General features: G+C 37.0%; 2 long non-coding RNA genes across 2 annotated transcripts; one reads left to right on the top strand and one right to left on the bottom strand.

Annotated features, from left to right (window-relative positions):
- Window positions 1-415: 415 nt before the first annotated feature.
- Window positions 416-13,143, top strand: LOC145652106 (uncharacterized). Its single transcript, XR_014118320.1, has 2 exons — window positions 416-677; window positions 10,399-13,143. It is a non-coding gene; the product is annotated as an uncharacterized LOC145652106 (long non-coding RNA).
- On the bottom strand, window positions 2,370-4,626 carry LOC145652107 (uncharacterized). Its single transcript, XR_014118321.1, has 2 exons — window positions 3,840-4,626; window positions 2,370-3,069 (listed from the first exon to the last, which is right to left on the bottom strand). It is a non-coding gene; the product is annotated as an uncharacterized LOC145652107 (long non-coding RNA).
- Window positions 13,144-23,617: the final 10,474 nt, after the last annotated feature.

Genomic DNA, 23,617 nt, shown 5'->3' with positions numbered 1-23,617 from the left:
CGTGCAAAAAAGAGTAATAACAGACAAAAGGAACGTGCTTATAGACATTACTTATATTTTAAACTTTCGCATAAGCTTTAGCTGTTCAATTTCGTGTGGACATTTAGTTTAAAGGCGTTTTGGAGGTCAGATTCATGCACAAGGTTTTGCAAGAAATCCTGAAACTTACATTCTTTGTTATAATTAGTTATTAATTGTTATTCATTAATAACCAATAATAACAACTGTTACTAAATACATAGACACGAAGACTAGATCAGGCTACATGGTTACGTTATGCCACGATTCCTGCAGCTTTCTGTCAACCATCTAAAGGATTTTAGAAATATGTATTTCTACTAGGGGTGGGACTTTAACGCGCTAATTTCAATTAATTTATTACAGGGAAAATAACGAATTAAAAAAATTAACGCATTTTAATCACACTTTTGCACCGTGGAACGTTTCTCAGTGCACGAGTTCCAGGCATACAGATTATATTGACGCACAATGTGATGAGCATGATGGAGATGACGGAAGAGGCTACGCTGGTGGATGGGAAATTTAAATACAAGAAACTTCCAGATGGAAGTACAAACAAAAATGTTGTTATTTGCACTTTATGCTGGAAATATCACAGGAGCACTTTCACTCTTCGTTACCACTTCAACGCAAAACATGTTGGGGCTAGCGCACAGGTCAGTAATGTTAACTTAACTGCTAAATGTGATAGTATTCCTAGTACGAGCAAACAGTGTCGCCAGTCAACACTCGACCACATGTCGGGGTTCACATTAAGAAACAAAATGTCAAAGTCCACGTCAGACAAACTGACCAATTCACTGGCGATTGCTGTGGACTGTAGACCGCTCTCTGTGGTCGAAGATAAAGGGTTACAAGAGACGCTGCAAATTGTGTCAGCTGATGCAAGTTACGAACTGCCGTCCAGAAAGACAATGTCGAAAAAAATCCAGCAGCTGTATGATGAGGAAAGGGAAGTAAAACAGGTTATTGTGAAGATTAATTAATTCGATTAATTAATTACAAAGCTTCTAATTAATTAGATAAATTTTTTAATCGAGTCCCACCCCTAATTTCTACCAGTGTCATGACCCAGATTCCGTGTTCTGTGTTTTTCCCTGTTTTGTGTACCTTAGTTCCATTCCGTAGTTTCATTTTCCATACTTGTCCCTCGTTTCTAGGCTTGTTAAGTTCATGTATTTAAATCCTGTCTTGATCCCAGTGTTTTTCTGCTCATTTGAATGTGTTTATGTGGCTGTGCTTGTTTCTTGCCTCAGTTTATGTATATTTGAATCATCGTATTTGTTTATTCTCCTAGCCTTAGCCCCGAGTTTTCCCTAGTCTTTTGTTATAGCCTGATCCCCCTGTTTGCTTTCGTGTACTTTTTTTGTTGTTGTTTTTGTGTGTTTGTTTAGTCATGTATCCCCGTACTCTCCGTGTCGGCTCTATGACCCTGAACCGTTATAACGACTCTGATTTTGGATTTGCCCATAAATCCCGCTCTTCTCCGTACATGCGTCCGCCTTCTTACCGCTCAACGTTACAACAAGTTCTCAAGTCTTTATATTGAGTTACTTTTGCTAGGATACAATAAATGTAGTTGTTTTTTTTTTTTAATTATGGAATTAAGAAACAAAAGTAAATGGCACTTTCTGCTTCTCTTTGACTCTATCCATCCATTTTATTGATGCGCAATTTTTAAAGATATGTCATTATGGGACAATATACAGTTAAATCGAAAAATTAAAAATAAAATGCACATTTCTTACTCATTTAAATGGTAGTGTCATTTTGAGGCCTCTTTTTAAATTATTAAAAGTGTGGATACTTCGCTGCACACTGCAGGTCTGACAAGCCAGACCTTTTATAATGCGTCCAAAGATATGTGCTTAAATATTATTTTAATATAGTTTTAAAAAGGTAAATATAGGTCAGTGACGAGCTACAGACAAGGTCCATCAACTGTTAACTTGTTAATCTGACAGTGGACCTATTTGTTCTTAAAGAAGGGTCATGCGTGCCAGTTCCTCTTTCATGAGAAACACCTGTTGATTGGTCAAAATACATAAGCCAGTCCACTTCATTTCTGATGTTTCCCTTTTTTTTTTTTTTATCCACAAACAGAATGCTACCAGAAACTCTTTACAATTATTACTACTGAACTATTCTAACACTATTGAGACATCTAACAAAAAATGGAAGTAAGTTACTTTTTGCTCCTTGACTGCTTCTGCTACTTTTTTGTATCCTTCAGCTTGGTACCAAGTACAAATTTTAATACAAGTTCTTCCAGTTTAAAACCCATTCTTCCCGTTCATTTTTCTAATAAAGTAGTATTAACTGAAGCCGAAATGAAACTGAAAGCAAAGTTATTTTGTACTGTTTAATTCCCACAAAAATCATTAAAACAATGAAAGAATGAAGACGAGGTTTTACTGTTTTGCCATTAGAAAAATCACATGATTCATTTTATTTATTTAAAGATCATGCATGCTTTTTATGCTCATAAGATCCCATATGTTTTAAACAGACAATTCACACAATTGTCGTAACTGTCCATGTCGCACCATATTACATAAATATTAACAACTAACTAACGGAAAATATTGTGCAGTCTGTGTTTAATGAATCTGGCTGGCTTCTGAATGTGTGAATGCTACCAAGCTGGAGTGAGTGCTGTTCTCACAACTCCAGTCATGAACAGCATTAACACAACATCTATGTATGTATGTAGACAGACAGACAGCTCGGCAGAGGCAGAACAACAGACAAACAGAGAGAGAGAAAAAAAACGAGAGATGGAAGAGAGAAAAAGAATGGTTTGTGTTTGCATCCAAATCAGAGTGCTCTTTCAAAATAAACCAGAAAAACACTCAAAATACCGAATTCCTATGTTTCTGAAAAAGAGTCTTTTTCACACGTGTTCTCCATGATGTGACGCAAACTCACCAGCGCAGGGATAATGCTAACAGCATAGGTGTTCACGTAAACACAACCCCTATCACGATTAGCATTAAACCTGAACTGAACAGGTCGGCAGCGGCATCGAAAGTCTGTCAACAGTGCCACCTACGGGTAAAGAAAAAGCAGTACATGTTATGGTAACTTATAGAGAACTTATTTGTATTCTGCCTACAAATATAGGACGCCTGGTACATCAGAGAAGAACAGGGTATTTGCCAGCAACCATTTCTTTCTATACTATTCCCACAAAACAAAGGAAGATGCCATGTATTAAATCATAAACTGATAAACAAGAACTGTGTGGTTACATATCAAAGACACAGGTACTAAACTATTTTCTGTGAAAGAACGCTTGAACTGAATGCAGATCAGGACTCTGGGTATGAAACATAAAGCGTTGTGGAAAGTGACGTCTGTTCGTTACATGCATAAGTGCAGTTTCGGTTTGCCCCCACCTTCACATTCTTCCTGTAAAGAGGAGTAACAATCCATATGTAAAGTGACCTTTAAATGTTGGTAACACTGAGTCATCTCCCAGTTGACGTAAGGCTTTCTTCAATGCTCACCAGCTAATCAGCAAGGTGATGTTATGTTTTTAGCATTTTTTTTTTAACATCGGGTTCTTCTTCAACTGAGGATGTTCTATTGTAAACAGGTCTGAATGGTGCTGGTTTCTTGCTTTAACTAGCTGTCCGGAAAAGCCAAATGCTAACAACTGCTTTATATTTTGCTGTTAACCTCAAGCCTTTATTAGTGATGGCAGCACCTGTGTTTAAAATTAACCAAAGCTCACGAAACTTTATAATCTGGTTGAAACATCAGTCAAGGAAATGCTAAAAAAAAAAAAAAAAACCACAGAGTTAAGCTACATTTACCTCCTCAGACTCACTTCCTTCCTCATGGTGCCCAGCATTCGCAAATGTTCTCTGTGGGCATGTTTCTCCAGGGCAAAAATGGCTCTTCTGTTCTCCCAGCATGTCTGCGTTCATCATCACTAAATGTCCACCTGGTATTCCATTCCATTAAGTTCGTCCAGTAAAGCAGTTCACATTCTAGTTCACAGATTCACTCTCTCTTTGTGTTTCTCTCTCTCTGTCCCCCCTCCCCACCCCACACACGCAGTCGCTTGGTGAGCAGGTCTAAAAAATACATCCCTATATAATGGCTTTATATATTTGACAGGATGACTCATCTGAAATCCCCAGGGTAGTGGGGAAAGTAAATGGGCGCTGATTTCATCTAAATGAAACTATCACTCTTAACTAATTCAGAATGTCTGTAAAGAATGTTTGTTTTCATTCTCAACATTAAAATGGTTAGAAGTCTCCATTTTACTGCAGGAATGAAATAAATTCAGGCCATTTTCTCTTTGAGAAAACCCCCATTTCTCAGTATGTTTATTGCTATAATGTGTAATAAAATCTACTGTAAAAGTAGAAGTCCATTAAAATTAGTAATCTAAAACTGTAAAAGTAATGGTTAACACTCCTCTCACAACTACACATTTCATAGCTTCAGTGATCCTGAACAAAATCTAAAAAAACCAAACACAACCGCTGAGGAGTCTGTAATTGTAAAATAAGATTTAAGACACATGTTAGCAATGAACATAATCCAATTTCACAATAAAGAAGGACGGTTTCACTGTGTTTTTTCATGAATGAAGGTTTACATGAAGAAAAGTTACAAACATTAAACCAACCCAGTAGCTGTTGGCTCCCATAAGCTAACCATTCATATGAGATGGGTTGTCATTTGTAATATATTCACAATCATAGGATCACATTGTCTAACACATTTAAAGCAGTTTAATAAATGTTTAAATTGTCTTAAATGTTTCTTTGTAGCTGTTTGTTACTATTATGAGTGCCCTGGAGGAACAAAATCATTGAAAAGATGTCATCACTGTGATGATGGCAACATGAAAATGAACTTCGCAGCAGACAAAGCAAAACATTTGATTCCTAAAAAATTCCAGGAAAAAAACCATACACACGGATGGTAATTTGAGAAGTCCTACTGTATAGAAAGTGACATCACTGCAGTGGACAATGGCTGGTGTTAATCAATCACTTGATTGCATATGCTAATGACAGTTAAGCAGAAAATGAATAACTAGGTTTGTAAACTCAGTAAAATACATTTCGTTTCTTATAACGATGGTGAGAGGTATAAGATTTCAGTTGCCATGAGTCAATCATTGCTTTTCAGTCTGAGTTTGAATAACTGTTGTTGAGACCACAGTGTGCTCACGTGTTCACCTTGACCTCAAATGATCTACTTCAAAACTTCTGTCCTGCTTTCTGTTCTTTAATGTCAATTGTTGCAAACTGTTTTACTGTAGTACATTCATAAAATATTCAGATCCCTTTTGGCACACACTGTGTTGTGGATTTGATTTTGAATGGATATAATTGCCATTTTCACCCATCAATCTACATTTTATCATCCATTATGATGAAGCGAAAACATGTTTTTAAAGAGAAAATTAAGAAATTAAGAAAATTAATTAACTAAAAAGTGAAGTAAATATCAGTGGAGTGTGTTCAGCTATATGTATAATACACCATGATTCAGTTCGCACATTTAATAGTATTGATTTAATCTCTTAGGATTTATCCACTTTAAATGTACTAACTAAAGAAAACCATTTAATGGCAATTTGTCTGGTTTGACCGCAGTTTCAGTTTCTGGCACTGCTGCTCTTCAAACACTCTGCGTGTACTGATGTTGATGAAGGATGCTGAACAGAGTTCTAAGCGACAGGTTAAACCATCATTCTTTACATCCGTACTAGGTAATGGTTTCTTGCAGAGAATTATGCAGATGAGCGGTTTCTTTCGCAAAACTGGCCGACTGATTTAACAACGGTTAGACTAATTAAATGTCCTTCACACCATCAGGAAATGACATGTACTTTTTCAACAAAACACTGAAACTGAACTATTTTGAGGGCATGTCTCTTGATTTATGACACAGAACTATCATGGCATTTAAAAATGTTTTTTAACTTCAAACTCCATACTCATTATTTAGTTAAAGCATATTTTTCATTAGCTACTGTGAATTATTCAGTAAATATATTGAAACTAATATGACACAATGTAGTAAAAAGAGTGAAGAATGTCTGAACCTACAGATGTCTCTCTGCTGCATCTGAACATAGTGTCACTCATAGGCCCCATAATTACCAGTTATCACTTACCATTACAATTACTACAAAAATTACTTTGCATCTTTACAGAAAGAGGCTGAAAATAGAAAAAAAACAAACACCTTTTCAAGATCATTTCATTTCTATCTTACTGTATCTAACAAGGTCAGAATGTTATCATGAGGTATGAGTCTACTGCAGTCTTTAAGACTAATGCTGGTCAGTGCTGATTAAGAATATGAACAGAAAGACAGACACAAAGCAAAGCATTTTAACACAGCCACCTGTGGGGCTGGTGAAAGTTGAGTGGAAACTTAATGTGTAATGTGAAATAGTGACTAAAAAGAAGAAAGCTGAAAAAAAAGCTTCAATCACAAAGAGAAGGGACTTATTGTGAAGTAGGGGGCTCCCCACCCCAAAGCACTGGAAATTTACTACCCACGTTGCTAGCCATATCACAAGTGTGGCTCACCAATACTTCCAGGAAGCAGGATGAGAAACGTCTATAGCCTGACATTCATACAAAAAAGGTACAGCATATGTTGAAGAAGACTTGAGTGCTAAGATCACTAACTGAGAAGACACTGTAGACCTACACTAACCACTATGCCTCTACACAACAAGGAAGATGATAAGAATGGTATTAAGGACATGTCCCCCTACTAAAATGTGCTTCTGTCAGCATGTGTGTGTAATATAAATTTGAGCTAGTTAATAGCCTCACCTCTCCAGACGTATGTGCCTGTGCAACCCACAGTTGATATCATTTCCTATTTTGCACAGAGCCTGGTAACCATGCAAATAACATGTATTTGTGGAGGTTTCTACAGAAGGTCATTTAGGGTTTTTTTCCCCTGTCAAATTCTGTAGGCTCTAATATCAAGAGTCTTACTGATTGTGAAACCATGTCACTCATTTTCTGAAACAAGGGAGATGAGATACGTAGAAGACCATAGAGGCAAAAAGAGACCTGTACATGTAATATGCGAAAGGAAAACGAGTAGACTAAGGGCTGAACCAGGTATAAGCAGACAAAAAAACGACAGAAACGGCCAGAGCACACAGGCAGGTTTACATGCCTATAGGCTGGTCTTTCCCCAAGACCACTACATCTGCTGGAAACACCTAGGCCTTGGGGGAGTCCACAAAACCCTTTGGAAAACACCTGCCATGTACACACTTGACTGTGACCTTATTAATTAACATTGAATTCTCCTCTTCCACACTCTCTATTCACATTTATTGTTCACCTGAATCCAGAGCTTCTACATTTTTGCTTCAAGGGTGGATTGAAATGAGTGGTTTCTGGTAGACTGTCAACCCAGTTTGGAATTCTGAGGCACATGCAGGTTTCTCTTTACTCCTACAACCATGGTAACTATACTGACCACTGGCTGTTCTATTCAGGACTAAGGTTTCTTTTTAGTGGTGTCGCTGTGACAATAAGGAGTGAAATGTGGTTACAAAAGAATCAATATCTATATACATCTGTATAGATTGATTTAATACAAAAGCAATATGCTGTGTAATCAAGTCATCAGCAATTTTAGCATCTGTATGGAGTAAACATGTTAGTCTAAGAAGTCGTTAAGAGTGTTTGTAAAATGGCCTTGCTTAAGTGTCATTAATGAAGCTAAAAGTCATTATTTAACTTGGTTATTTAATTACCGGTGAACCAGTAAATTAAATAGTAAACCAGTAAATGCATTATTTTTACCAAAAGTATTTATATCCTACCTGTGATGTCTAAGTTTCTGAAATTACAAAACCTTTTAAAATCAGGACCAAACCGAACAGCCAAGAGTAAAATGAAAGGTGCAATAAAAATGTAAAAATCACTGTATAAAAATGTATTTACTCATTCTTTCTGTCCAACCTTCATGCTCAGTTCTTTTCAGAAATTATAATTTTCTGAGACCTGATCATTTAATTGCAATTATACTTAATGTCTGAATCCAAAGAGATCTTTGAAATGATCAGTTAGTCACAGCCGAGAAGCAGTGTTGGGCAGGAAAAGGGTGGGGGAGGGGATGAGTCAGAAGTGCTGCCTTGTCAGAGTTGACATGCTTGCAAACTGCTGGCTGTGTGCAGGCCCAACTGAGATCAATGCCATGCTTTTGATGTTTAAATTTCCTCTGACAGTTCAGAGAAGTGTGGGTGTGTCCTAATAAACCAGAGAACCAGAGGGAAAGGAAGAGAGAGAGTTGAAGTAAAAGAGTGCGGTACCAGTGCGGTACTACAATGACATTTAAAGATCAAAGTTTCTTTTAAAGGATTTCAAATTGCAGTGAATTGCATTAGGTTTCCAGAGAAACAGGATGTTTCAGACATCCCTAAATCTGTTGAATATCCCTACATCTTGTATTACAGTACACTGCAGTTACTCACCTGGAATCTTCTCTAAATCATTTATATTTCAGTCTGGGTATTTGCTGATATGATTAAAAATTGGTTTGTTTTATCTGGCATCAAACAGAGGAAAATACTCTATAGGCAACTGTACATCTGTGTGAAATGAGTGAACTGGAATTTACTCTAATCTTAATAAGAAGATCTAATCTAGAATGTAATTTTTAAAATTAGTTGTTCTAAATTTGGGGAGGGTATAAAATAGGGCTATATCTTTGTACATGGTTTACTTTTGTTTTGATTGTAGGGGAGAATTCAGTAAATCAAGTTTTGCATCATCTCATTGTAATTTCCCAACATGCAGCATGCAGCCCAGGTGGGTCTCTCTATACTGATAAACACTGCAGCAGGTTGACAACCTCATACAGAGGAACAACTAACTGAAGTTGTACAAATGGAAAGTAACAGTCTTGCACCCAAGTGTGTGTACTGCCATCCACTACTGAGTGCCTAGTGTGTGTACTGCTGTCCACTACTGAGTGCCTAGTGTGTGTACTGCTGTCCACTACTGAGTGCCTAGTGTGTGTACACCTGTCCACTACTGAGTGCCTAGTGTGTGTACACCTGTCCACTACTGAGTGCCTAGTGTGTGTACACCTGTCCACTACTGAGTGCCTAGTGTGTGTACTGCTGTCCACTACTGAGTGCCTAGTGTGTGTACACCTGTCCACTACTGAGTGCCTAGTGTGTGTACACCTGTCCACTACTGAGTACCTAGTGTGTGTACTGCTGTCCACTACTGAGTGCCTAGTGTGTGTACACCTGTCCACTACTGAGTGCCTAGTGTGTGTACTGCTGTCCACTACTGAGTGTCTAGTGTGTGTACACCTGTCCACTACTGAGTGCCTAGTGTGTGTACTGCTGTCCACTACTGAGTGTCTAGTGTGTGTACACCTGTCCACTACTGAGTGCCTAGTGTGTGTACACCTGTCCACTACTGAGTGCCTAGTGTGTGTACTGCTGTCCACTACTGAGTGCCTAGTGTGTGTACACCTGTCCACTACTGAGTGCCTAGTGTGTGTACACCTGTCCACTACTGAGTACCCGTATCTCCATTCCTTGTGTTGGATGTCCCTTTATGGATTTTCTGGGTTTGCTGGGGGCAACTTTCTGTATATAAATTTAAATAAATAATAAATTGAATATTTGTTTAGCTTTCAATGACTGGGTGTTGTAACGTTTTGATTTTTTTGATGGAGTATATGCCTGGTGTTCAGATTAAACCTGATGAAGGTCACAAGTTCATTTCAAGTGACATGGAGAGCATTAACCCCTGCTCCATACATACAGTGTAATAGTGTCGATCAAAGCTCAGTAATTGATCCACTTCTTTTTTTAATATACATTTGTTCTGTTGTGGAGGTAATGAACTAAGATGGATTTTCCTGAAGAGAGAACCTTCCTGAATCTTCACACTTCCTGAAGACAACTTATCCTATACTTCAGTACCTCAAATACTCATGTTTCAGCTTGTATCTTGGAATGTCTGACAATCATCTAATAATGGATGGCAATCCATCACCTAAAACTGAGTCACAGCAAGATTGAGCTACTTAATATCCCTGGAGATATATGTTATGAACATTCTCTCCTTTTACAATCTTCTTGATTACACAATCTAAATATGCACAAAACATATTCATTTTGCCAACCGGCTTTCATTCTCCACACATCACAACTGCAGCTTCTTAGTTCTTCAACATGAGGAGGATTTGGCCATTTCTATCCCCAGTATGACAATTTAGATGTTCATTCATTCCATTGTCATCTGTCTGGAAGCAGCCAAATGATGCACACCTATTCAATCTCCACAAGTTCTCACACACAATTTCACTGATGTGTTCCCACCTTTGGCTTATTGTATTTTCCAGCATTATATTTTAGATGCCAAATACTTGCCTGCAAAGCTAAAAATGGACCAGCCCCCACCTGCTTGAAGGCACTCGCGACACACTTTACTACACTTAACATCTTGACCTGCCAAAACCACAAGGAAGATAAGTATTGAGCCTTTTCAATATCAAAATGGTGTAATGAACTTCACCTGGCATCCCTTACTGTCTTCAGACACAGACACATACACAGTACAAGTGTGCTTAAATAAGCTTGGACACTAATTCTATTTAGTTTATATATTTATGGTGGGAGTAGACAAGATTCCAAGGAACCTAAATCAGTTTTCTTAGTAATTAGTTCAGTCTTGATTTTCTGGGAACACAATGTACAAGTATGTCATACGAATACCCTTCCAATAAATGACTCATTTATTTTTACAACAACTTCTCCCCTTCCAAACTGGGTCACCCTTATGTTGGGTAAATGTTGCAAGTGCTTAAGGGCACTTGGGCACAAAATGAGAACAGAGTAGTGGAGGGTTTGGATTGGAAGATGATGGGGGGGAAATTGGTAGCTAGGATCTGTTTCACCTGCGTGTGGTGATTGTAACAAGTGAGGTTTACAAAATTAGGGTATGATTCAGAATGATGGAGAGGACATAACAAACAGAGGGTAACATTTACATTTATGGCATTTATCCAAAAGTGACTTACAAATATGACTGAACACAACTTAAGCAATTGAGGGTTAAGGGCCTTGCAGAAAGATCAGCCAGCTCAGTGATGGAGACCTCTGATCGGTTTGGGCCACAGAGGGATTGCTCATGTGATGCTGAGAGGAAGCTGGAAGTAGGGAAGGGTGAGAAGGGTGAGAAGACTCACCCCTCTTTGAGTGTGCACTCCAACTCAAGGGGGATGGCCTTTCTTAAAGTTTAAACCTATTTTAAGAAGTAAACTTTGTAACACTTTTTGTAATTTGGTACCCTGCTCTCCTGTTTATTGGGTATGTGGATAATTGTGCTGTCTGGTCATGGGTTTGGTTTGGTGCTGTGAGGTGTTTGGTTTCTTTCTCTTTTTTTGGTCATACACCTAAGAGGGCTAATGACTCACCTCTTGTCTGTGGGTTAGGTGATGGAACTTTTCTTATTAGCATTTCCTTTGACAGAGGGTGTGCCCCTCAACTAGTGACTGCACCTGTTTCTTTTTTTTCTTTTCCTTGTGCCAGTTGAACTTGGCGTGGTGTGGAGAGAGGACTCTTCAGGACCCACCCATTCTTCTGAGTGCTTCCTCTTGCTGGACTCTGGCCCTATGGAGACTAGGACACCTGCTTTTAGTGTATTTTATTTATGTATTTTAAATTTAATTGTATTAAAGGCTGTTTAATTGACTGAAGTCTAACCTTTGCTTGCAGCATTATTGGCTGTTCGACTGCTTCCCTAAGATGAATAGTTGGTGTTGAAGTCGAGGGTGGTTATTCACTTTTGACAAAGCTTAGGTAAACTACTAAACAGTGTGAAAGCTTCTCTCACCCTCTGCATTCCTCTTTCTCACCCATGTAAAGTCTGGGCAATCTGTTTTTTTGCATCTTTGAGAATCCGTCTTAGGACATATACATAGCTGTGCTGTCAAATTTAAATGTAATATATGCACAGATGGTCAAATGCCCAGGTTGTCTTCAGCAGCAGCTCATAAACAAATGCAGATCATTTTGTAGAGCTGTTATCATGTTTCTTTTTTTTTTTTTTGCTGACAGGTTTTTGGGGTGAGATGTTTGATTTTTTTTTAAATTACTGAATGTTTAACACTGCAGTATCACAAACACTGAGAATTTTAACATTAGTAGGGGCAATTGACTACACTTACCCTGGGGGCTTTAGTTTCATATCCCTAGAGACACTGCTAACTTTGTACTATAGTGTGAAGTTTTCCAAGGTAACAAAGCACTAAGTTGCTTTGGATAATAGGGACTGCTTCAAGCTGTGAAGGTGATTAATCACTCGTAACACTCGTCAGTGTGTATGAGCCAAAATTACAAGGATTGCAAGTTTATTTTAACCCCCTGGTTGTGTTTTGTGTAATAATCAGAATACACATTCTTATACTTTTATATTACGTATACAAAAGTACAAGCTATTCCATGTTTTAATATGGTACTTGAGAGGGAATACCAGACTGAACACTGTGTGTGAGTACAAGCGGCCTTGGGAACCAGGAGTGGGCAGAGCAGTGCCCTTTGCTATAAGGAAGACATGAGGTAAACATGTTCCACGATGCTAGAAACAGCTAGTGAAACCAACAGATCCAGCTTATGCCAAAGTTGCAGTACATATCTGATAGCAATACTGACTAGGGTGGAAAGCATAGACATCACTGAGGTTAGTCTTACCTGATAGGCAAGTCTTATTTGCTGTAGCTACATCACAAATCTGAACAGCTTCAAGCCAATGTGGAGAAACAGTGAGCGTAAGAGAATCCTTGCAAGCCAATTAGAAGTTTCCCCCTGCCAACACATTTTGTGTATTTAAGATAAACACAATCAAATGTTAGCATTTCCTCTGAAGACTGAACTGCACCTTGTTACAGAGAATGGATTTTCTGTGATAAAATCTATTCTTGATTAAATTGAATATTGAATATTCTTGATTTTTAAAAATCCTTGTTGTACTTTGTTCTTCACTTCTCCTGAAGCTAAACTGATAAAAGAGAAATCTCTTTGTTACATGTTCCATTCAGATTTGACCTATTTACAGTTTTCCCATAAAATAAATATGACATCTTTCATTTGATTGGCATGACTTGATTATCTGGACATAAGTAGTCTATTCAAATTTGTTACATATGTGGTGTTCCTGGTCATAGAAAACAAATGGTATATAGTAAAATAAAAATTCAGAATTTAATATTCTCTCTCACTTTCTCTCTCTCTCTCTCTCTCTCTCTCACACACACACAAACAATTCTAGATGTGCATCTGCCAGCTGTACCCTGCTACAGGAACCTTGTCTGCCAGACAAAATCATAACATTGTATCTGTTTTTGTGGGAAAATTGCTTTACTATAGGATTTCTTTTTTTAACACCAGTTTTCTTCCAGTGTTAATCATTCCACCCACTAGCTAATTGATTCTCTCCCCCATCATACAAGACCACCAAGCCAGGAGGGTGAAGGCTAGAGTATGCTTCCTCTGATACAGGTATAGCCAGACACTGCAACTTTTCAGACTGCCTCCAGCACCGGACATTCAGTCCATCCATAAAGCGAGACCAATTATGCTCTCTCAGACTCCTGGAAAGCAAGACCAATTATGTGCTGTCAGACTCCCAGAGAGCAAGATCAATTATTTCAGGGATGGCTTTAGCACCACCGGTGATCGAACCTGCACTTACCCAGTGACAGTGCGAGCAGTTCCAATTTTAGGGTGTCTCTGGGCTATAAATATGTTGTTTTTTGGGTCTTGCTCACATTACACCAGTACTATACTACACGTGTGTATAAGGCTCTTGGTCATGTATTTTATCATAACTCTGGTGAAGGTGAAGGTGAAGGTTGCATTCTGATCAAAGAAGGGAATTTACTGTGGTCTTCATCCCCCCTCAAGAGAAGCATCAACTCAGAATATTATTAGGATGGGTTCAGAGCCATCAGGGTGTCCCATGTCCTGTGTTAATAATATAAAGTCTAGCTTTCAAATGTTTTTGTCAAAGGAGATTGAAAAGATATGACAAACTTGGAGGGTAGACATGTTCACCCTAATATCTATAAGGAGGTTGACAGGACTCACAAGCATACATGGGTGTGTTGATTCTGTCTGGGGTATATAAAAGAAAAGTCAAATGTACTTATATAGCACATTTTACAACATATGTTGGTATAAAGCAGCTTTACAATATATTGGTCCAGCTCCCTAATAAGCAAATGAGTTAAGGAATTAAGGTACAGATTAAGGAGGAAACTTTGGGAGAACTAAGACATAAGAGGGAACCATCCTCTTTGGGATGTCCATGTTACACTATATAAAGCCCAGTTCAGTGTAGATGTAGATATAAAGGTTAAGGAATGAGAACATCACCAGAGTAAATGTTGCAAAGTAAATGTTCACTTTAAATCTTTCTTTGTTGTCTTATATATTTTCTTCATAAATAAAGTCATATTGGTCAGTTATGACACAAATCACCAGAGGTATATTAGTAAAATTTAGACATATATTAGTCTTTGGGTGTGATTTAAAATGTTAATCTCTGGTATTTACTGCAGTACACATAATATAAATCATACTTATTTTTTTCATAAACAAGCATTGCAGAGTAGGAAAGAAATAGCTTAAAATGAGAAAAACTAAATTAAATGATTGAGTTTTACTTATTTTAAAATATTAGTTCAATAGTTCAATTAGTCCAATATTCCATATATGTATCCTTATATGGATTTATACTTTGTTCCACCATAGCTAACATGCTCATTTGAATATTTATTTTAGAACGGTGCTACATGCTGATTGATTGCTCTCATTAGAGGCCAAAACTGCTTCAATAATTCTCCCACAAAAATAAATTTTAAAACCAAGAATGTCTTCAAATGTAAAAATAAAAATGCTTTTAGTTTCTAAAGTAAAATACTTTACCATATCTTGATGCCAACAATAGAAATGCGGTATTTACAATTTTATTAACAAAAACGGTAAAATGGAGTGGAACACAGTTCATTTTATAAAAAGAATGGCCATCTGGTGGTGGCAGAAGGAAATGACACTGAGTAGAAGGCGTTTTTATTTGTACCAACGTTCACGATATATCCAAACGTATTTGGACACATTTCATAACTATTGAGTTCAGATGTTTCTACCCCACCCATTGCTTATGGTGTAAAGTCAAGCACACAGCCATCCAATCTCCATAGAAAACCACTGGCTAAAGAAAATGTACAGAACTTGGCACTGCCAGAAGATGCAAAAAGTCATTTAATGAATGAAGTTACATTTATATAGCACCTTTCTCAGAACCAAAGAACACCTTTACATGCAGTCAACACGCTGGTGAGAGTCAGACGTCAACTGCACACAGCATACACTCAACTGGAAACCACGGCCCCCTGGGGGACTGAATCAGGCACAGAAAGGGGAGAGATGACGACACCCAGGACAAACCACCTTCTGCCACTCAGCATGCAGGCATAACAGTGATTCACACACACACCGTTTTTTAGGGTAGCCAGTTTTGACCTGACCACCATGTTTTTCAACTGTGGGAGGGAACCAGAGACCACAGAGAAAATCTATGCAGACACAGGGAGAATATGTAAATACCATCCAGGTATGAAGTCAAACCTGAGACCCTAGAGCTGAGAGGCAAACATACTAACCACCAAACCACAGTGCTGCCTTGACTGATCTTTCAAAGCAACAGCTCAACAACAAGATGTTAGATGATGCAAACCCAAAGCAATGCTTCCAAGTGCTGAACCACATGAAAACAGGTGTGAAAAATCCACCTGTTCTCTTTTTGGGCCCGAAACTGCCTCTGGAAACAACATTGGCACAAGAAGTGTTTGCTGGGAACTTCATGAAATGGGTTTTCTTGTCTGAACCGCTGCACAAAAGCCCACGTTCACTATATGCGATGACAAGTGTCAGGTGGGGTGGTCTACAGCATGCCGTCACTGGACACTGGAGCCCTGGAAATGTTTTCTCTGGAGTGATGAATCGTGCTTCACTATCTGACAGTCTGATGGAAGAAGAGGCATTTGGCAGATGTCAGCAGAAAGCTACCTATCAGAATGCTTAGTGTCAGCAGCAAAGTTTGGTGGAGGAAGGAAACTGGTCTGGGGTTGTTTTTGAGGATTTGTACTACGCCCCTTATTTCAAATGAAGGATTATGTTAATAAACATTAGAGACAATAGTATGTTTCTAATTTTGTGGTGACAGTTTGGAAAAGGAACTGCCTATTGAGGAACTGCAGTGGTCTTCACAGACCCTTGATCTCACCCCCACTGAACCACACCTTTGGAATAAATTGGTTCCAGGCCTTCTCGTCTAACTTAAGTGCCTAACCTCACAAATGCTCTTTTAACTGAATGGGCACAAATTCCCACAGACAGAAAATCAATTAAGTGATTTTGCAGTCAATTCTGTATGATATTGGTTTTGGAATGGAATGCCCAAGAAGCTCCAACAATGGAATATCCAACAATACTTTTGGCCAGATAGTGTACGTCAACGCAATGTCCATGTCATTTCCATCTGTAACCCCCAGGTGGCAATGGTTCCTTCTGTAATTTTACCATTACTATTTCTATACAAATATGATGGGAGATCCGTTTTTTGCTTCCTGCCAGACGCAGCCAGATTTCCTGATACTTAAAGAAGTTCATGAGACCTTATATCTTGACAAGGTTCATTGGCCAATAAAAATAAAATCACAACAACAAAGACCTCCCAGTTGGCAGCAGAGATTAAGTTATATTTTTTATGCCAAATTCATTTTAGGTGTTCTTTTTTTTCTCATCTGGACATATATGTGGTGATGGCTGAAGGGCTGCTGTCATTCTAGCTAACTGAATTCTGCTTCCTTTTATTAGGTACATGTGTGTGTAATTTAGTTTCTTAACTGCAAAGCTTTCCTTACCCTTGAAGAGGGAGACCTTACATCAGGGTGAGGGGCAATATGGGGCCCATACTATGGTGTAAAACTAATGTCAAAATTTGAAAGCAAGGAAAAAGTTTGGTCTTGTGAGGAAGCTCTCTCACACATGAGAACTGCTTGCACAAGGAAACTCACTCAGCACAATGCTTAACTGTTATTTCTGCTTGCTATTAAGCATCTGCTCCCACATCAGGGAAATGTATATTTTGACAGTGGCGAAGTTGCAGCAGTATCCAAACCAAAACAGAATTAACACTAGTTAATACTTCATTCTGGAAATGGTTGTGACTGGTGGTCTGACAGTGTTTGTCAAAGTAATCTACAATTATACTTCTAATGCATTTACCCTTTCATGAATTTGCTAAAATATATTTTAGTATTGCACTAATTCTGCTTTGCTAATACTGTCCTAATCAGATCCTTAATGGATTTGTCATATGAAGTAACAGGAAAAATCTAGTTTGCCCATAGTTTTGTTTATTCAAAGTGTTTTGTTAACAATTACTCTTTGCACATTTAATCCACATGCTCTCAATGTCACTGCAAAAGGATGAAGGTGAAATAACATGGACTGAAGAGAAATAAATGATAAGCCAAAAGGGTAAACACAAAACTAAACACTCAAACAAAGCCAATTCCTCCCTGGCAAAATGAAAGTTGAATCCAAAAATGTCACATATGCTCATACTGAAACTTTGCCAACTCACACACACATAGCAATCTAATTTGTCATCACTACTGACTATTAACATTGCAGGATGAATTGAAGCATGAAAATGGTATAAATATGTATATGGTGAAATCCATATAAAAAGTGAGTTGAGGAGGATCAATGCACTTCAATAAATATCAAAATTGCAAGCTCCTATTTTATAGAGATGCAAATGAGTTTTTGAACAAAAGTACAAATGAAAAAGAAGCTCCGTGGAAACAATCCTTTAGACAGGAAGAAAAATATACATTTATTTCGCCTTAGTGTCTCATCTCTGTGCCGGGCAGCCCAAGAGACTTAATCTCATACAGTATGAAGAGGATGGGGAGAAAACCAATGTGGTCCCCAGTAAGAATCTAAACAGGCTTTTTCTATGCTCTTATTCAATCAGAGCAGACCAAAGACTACCAAGCAGTGGTGTGCAGTCAGGACCTTCTAACCCTTCAGAGAAGGGGTAACAAAAAATTAATGGAATAATAATATAAACATATTTTGTTTATATAGTAAAAATTATCTGAAAAACATCCACTATATGACTCAACCCCCTGTTGTCCTTTTTCATGAATGACCTGGTTTTGATTAAAGTATATGAGTTAGCTGGATGCTTTATATATATATATATATATATATATATATATATATATATATATATATATATATATATATATATATATATATATAGATACATATATATATATATACATACATATATATATATATATATATATATATATATATATATATATATATATATATAGAGAGAGAGAGAGAGAGAGAGAGAGAGAGAGAAGCACTTTGCTTGTTTACCTGATAAAGGACCTCTGTCCAAAATTTCTCGCTTCTCTACATCTTTTACTGCAGTTATGGACTTGTCTTTGGATTTATATGGTTGTGCATATTTGCAGTGTACTGTTGTACTGTATATATATTTATACAGTAAATGCACTTATAAATTCAGTTTATGCAAGCACAGTGTACATTGATGTATATTCTTGTGTATATACATACATATATACACAAAAGATCTAGATGTCCCCTGACCATTTTAAAACATGGTAAATTGTGCAAGAAATTAAAAATTATATCATTAGTCAGTTAACTTCTTGGGTATTTGTGCCATTGGAATTCACTGATAACTTATAGGTTCAGCTATAGAGTAAACTGTTTACCTAGTGACCTGCAACTCAATTTTCCAGTTAAGGGGTCACAGTCTTAATGTTCCTGTCATCACTAGAATTTAAGCTTCTATTTTCTCTTTAATTCCTCTTTTAGTTTGTGGTATTCTTGTATTCCTTCCTTCCTTTATTCTCATTTTTGTGTTTTGTGCTTTGCAGGTTTGGCACATCCAGTTTGTAATATGTTCATGGCACTGATATAGTGAGCCAAAGGGACCATAGTTATTTGCTGTAAATAGATCTCAGGATCATCTGCAAAATTGTTGTAAAATACTTTAGTTTTGTAGGATTTGGCCAAGATGAAACATAAATGAAGTCAAAGCAGTCCAAAATCCAAACCCTGAGGGCAAACTCACACACCCACTTGTCTGTTTCAACAAAGCAGTGCCTGCACGTATGACTTAAAGGCCCTTACTCAAAATGTTGTATTAGCAGGAAGTATGTGATGATCTTCATACTTCTGCTTCACTTCAACATTTCTTGGGCACTGTAGAGTGCATAAAATAACCTCTACATTTTATTATTATTATTTGTATACTGCCCCCTAACTATCGTTAGGAATCACACCTTATTTGGTGTTATCCTTGATGTCATAGATAACATTAATTGACTATAGTGAATCATGAACTACCTTATACTGCATATTCATAAGTTGTGAAGTCCACTAACCCTTTTACTCATTCCGCATCAATCTACTGGCACGTGCACACAAATGCTCAGTTTTTGGATACAAGCGGTCTGGTCATGGGTTTGGTTTGGTGCTGTGAGGTGTTTGGTTTCTTTCTCTTTTTTTGGTCATACACCTAAGAGGGCTAATGACTCACCTCTTGTCTGTGGGTTAGGTGATGGAACTTTTCTTATTAGCATTTCCTTTGACAGAGGGTGTGCCCCTCAACTAGTGACTGCACCTGTTTCTTTTTTTTCTTTTCCTTGTGCCAGTTGAACTTGGCGTGGTGTGGAGAGAGGACTCTTCAGGACCCACCCATTCTGGAAATGGTTGTGACTGGTGGTCTGCCAGTGTTTGTCAAAGTAATCTGCAATTATACTTCTAATGCATTTACCCTTTCATGAATTTGCTAAAATATATTTTAGTATTGCACTAATTCTGCTTTGCTAATACTGTCCTAATCAGATCCTTAATGGATTTGTCATATGAAGTAACAGGAAAAATCTAGTTTGCCCATAGTTTTGTTTATTCAAAGTGTTTTGTTAACAATTACTCTTTGCACATTTAATCCACATGCTCTCAATGTCACTGCAAAAGGATGAAGGTGAAATAACATGGACTGAAGAGAAATAAATGATAAGCCAAAAGGGTAAACACAAAACTAAACACTCAAACAAAGCCAATTCCTCCCTGGCAAAATGAAAGTTGAATCCAAAAATGTCACATATGCTCATACTGAAACTTTGCCAACTCACACACACATAGCAATCTAATTTGTCATCACTACTGACTATTAACATTGCAGGATGAATTGAAGCATGAAAATGGTATAAATATGTATATGGTGAAATCCTTATAAAAAGTGAGTTGAGGAGGATCAATGCACTTCAATAAATATCAAAATTGCAAGCTCCTATTTTATAGAGATGCAAATGAGTTTTTGAACAAAAGTACAAATGAAAAAGAAGCTCCGTGGAAACAATCCTTTAGACAGGAAGAAAAATATACATTTATTTCGCCTTAGTGTCTCTTCTCTGTGCCGGGCAGCCCAAGAGACTTAATCTCATACAGTATGAAGAGGATGGGGAGAAAACCAATGTGGTCCCCAGTAAGAATCTAAACAGGCTTTTTCTATGCTCTTATTCAATCAGAGCAGACCAAAGACTACCAAGCAGTGGTGTGCAGTCAGGACCTTCTAACCCTTCAGAGAAGGGGTAACAAAAAATTAATGGAATAATAATATAAACATATTTTGTTTATATAGTAAAAATTATCTGAAAAACATCCACTATATGACTCAACCCCCTGTTGTCCTTTTTCATGAATGACCTGGTTTTGATTAAAGTATATGAGTTAGCTGGATGCTTTATATATATATATATATATATATATATATATATATATATATATATATATATATATACACACACACACACACACACATATATATATATATATATATATACATATATATACATATATATATATACACATATATATACATATATATATATATACACACATATATATAGATATACATATACACATATATATAGATATACATATATACATATATATATATACACATATATATAGATATACATATATACACATATATATAGATATACATATATATATATAAATATATATATATATATATATATATATATATATATATATATATAGAGAGAGAGAGAGAGAGAGAGAGAAGCACTTTGCTTGTTTACCTGATAAAGGACCTCTGTCCAAAATGTCTTGCTTCTCTACATCTTTTACTGCAGTTATGGACTTGTCTTTGGATTTATATGGTTGTGCATATTTGCAGTGTACTGTTGTACTGTATATATATTTATACAGTAAATGCACTTATAAATTCAGTTTATGCAAGCACAGTGTACATTGATGTATATTCTTGTGTATATACATACATATATACACAAAAGATCTAGATGTCCCCTGACCATTTTAAAACATGGTAAATTGTGCAAGAAATTAAAAATTATATCATTAGTCAGTTAACTTCTTGGGTATTTGTGCCATTGGAATTCACTGATAACTTATAGGTTCAGCTATAGAGTAAACTGTTTACCTAGTGACCTGCAACTCAATTTTCCAGTTAAGGGGTCACAGTCTTAATGTTCCTGTCATCACTAGAATTTAAGCTTCTATTTTCTCTTTAATTCCTCTTTTAGTTTGTGGTATTCTTGTATTCCTTCCTTCCTTTATTCTCATTTTTGTGTTTTGTGCTTTGCAGGTTTGGCACATCCAGTTTGTAATATGTTCATGGCACTGATATAATGAGCCAAAGGGACCATAGTTATTTGCTGTAAATAGATCTCAGGATCATCTGCAAAATTGTTGTAAAATACTTTAGTTTTGTAGGATTTGGCCAAGATGAAACATAAATGAAGTCAAAGCAGTCCAAAATCCAAACCCTGAGGGCAAACTCACACACCCACTTGTCTGTTTCAACAAAGCAGTGCCTGCACGTATGACTTAAAGGCCCTTACTCAAAATGTTGTATTAGCAGGAAGTATGTGATGATCTTCATACTTCTGCTTCACTTCAACATTTCTTGGGCACTGTAGAGTGCATAAAATAACCTCTACATTTTATTATTATTATTTGTATACTGCCCCCTAACTATCGTTAGGAATCACACCTTATTTGGTGTTATCCTTGATGTCATAGATAACATTAATTGACTATAGTGAATCATGAACTACCTTATACTGCATATTCATAAGTTGTGAAGTCCACTAACCCTTTTACTCATTCCGCATCAATCTACTGGCACGTGCACACAAATGCTCAGTTTTTGGATACAAGCGGGAAAAAGGTTACACTTTACATTTTATTCCACAAAATGAGACCAAATCAAAATGGCTCAGATTTCTTTCTGTGACACCAAATAGAAGCATTTGTAGAAAGCCTTTTACTATTTAAATAACTATTTAAAGAAGAGGGAATAAAATCAGTTGACTACTCAGAAGACACATTTCCTAAAGATTCTTCCAAGGAAAAATTTATTTGAAATGGTTTGTAAATATGTAAAACAAATATTTCCTTTTTAGGAAATTAGGTTTAGGTACAGTTTAATGCTCTAGGAAAAGAGACCAACAAGAGAGCGTTTTTTTCTATTTGTGGTATACCTGTTGCTTATTAAAAAATACTATATTTTTACACTTTGCTTGCACAGCTGGTGAAGGACCTCTGGTTGTCAAAGTGCCAGTAGATGATTACACTTTAAATAGACAATTATGTTACAGGAAGTTTATTTTTGTGCCACTATGCCAAGTACACAACCTCATTACTGAAGCACTGACATCCTGTATAATTTTTGCTTTCTCTTATCTGCGTGAAAGAGCTCACATCACTCCTGTGTAGACAAGCACAGATCTGTGTTTAATTAAACAAACAATACGCAGTATAACCCAACAAACACCAAGCACATGACGGAAGAGGAAAAACTAAAAGTATGGCTGGAGGAAGTGAATCAGAAGAGGGGATGTGTAACCTTTAACTAAACACAGATCTGTGCTTGTCTACACAGGAGTGATGTGAGATTTGTGCTTGAGAGACATAGGTGATGTGACGGAGATAACTGAAAGCCAATCCACACAGGATGTCACAGTGTTTGAATTCAGGGTTACACTTTATTTTGATGGTCCCCATAGATTATCTACAGATGCACTACAGATGAAATGTGATTCTCAGCAGAATTAGGTTTGGGTTTTGACTTGAAGTTAAGGTTAGGGCCGGGACTATAAAATAAAAATGAAATCAAATTCAGTTTGCCAGTATACCATATCAGGTCTGTAACTAATTGCTATATCCTGTATTATTTCCTGACCAACTTCCTGTCTTAATGTTAATGAATGACCTGCCAAATATATAAATAAATAACACTCATGTCACTGAGTAGTTTTATCTTGCTTGATTTTCAGTGGCAGAAAATGCATGTACAGAAAATATTGAACAGTGTTGAGATTTCAGAGCTACCAAAGCATCTTTAAAATACGGAACTGTGGCTGTATTGATACAATACATTCACACAAGGAA

Source organism: Electrophorus electricus, chromosome 18 (assembly GCF_041902795.1).
Source record: "Electrophorus electricus isolate QZ-2024a chromosome 18, ASM4190279v1, whole genome shotgun sequence".
NCBI lineage: Eukaryota > Metazoa > Chordata > Actinopteri > Gymnotiformes > Gymnotidae > Electrophorus > Electrophorus electricus.
The sequence above is the reverse complement of the archived record's forward strand: the minus strand, read 5'-3'. Positions and strand labels throughout refer to the sequence as shown.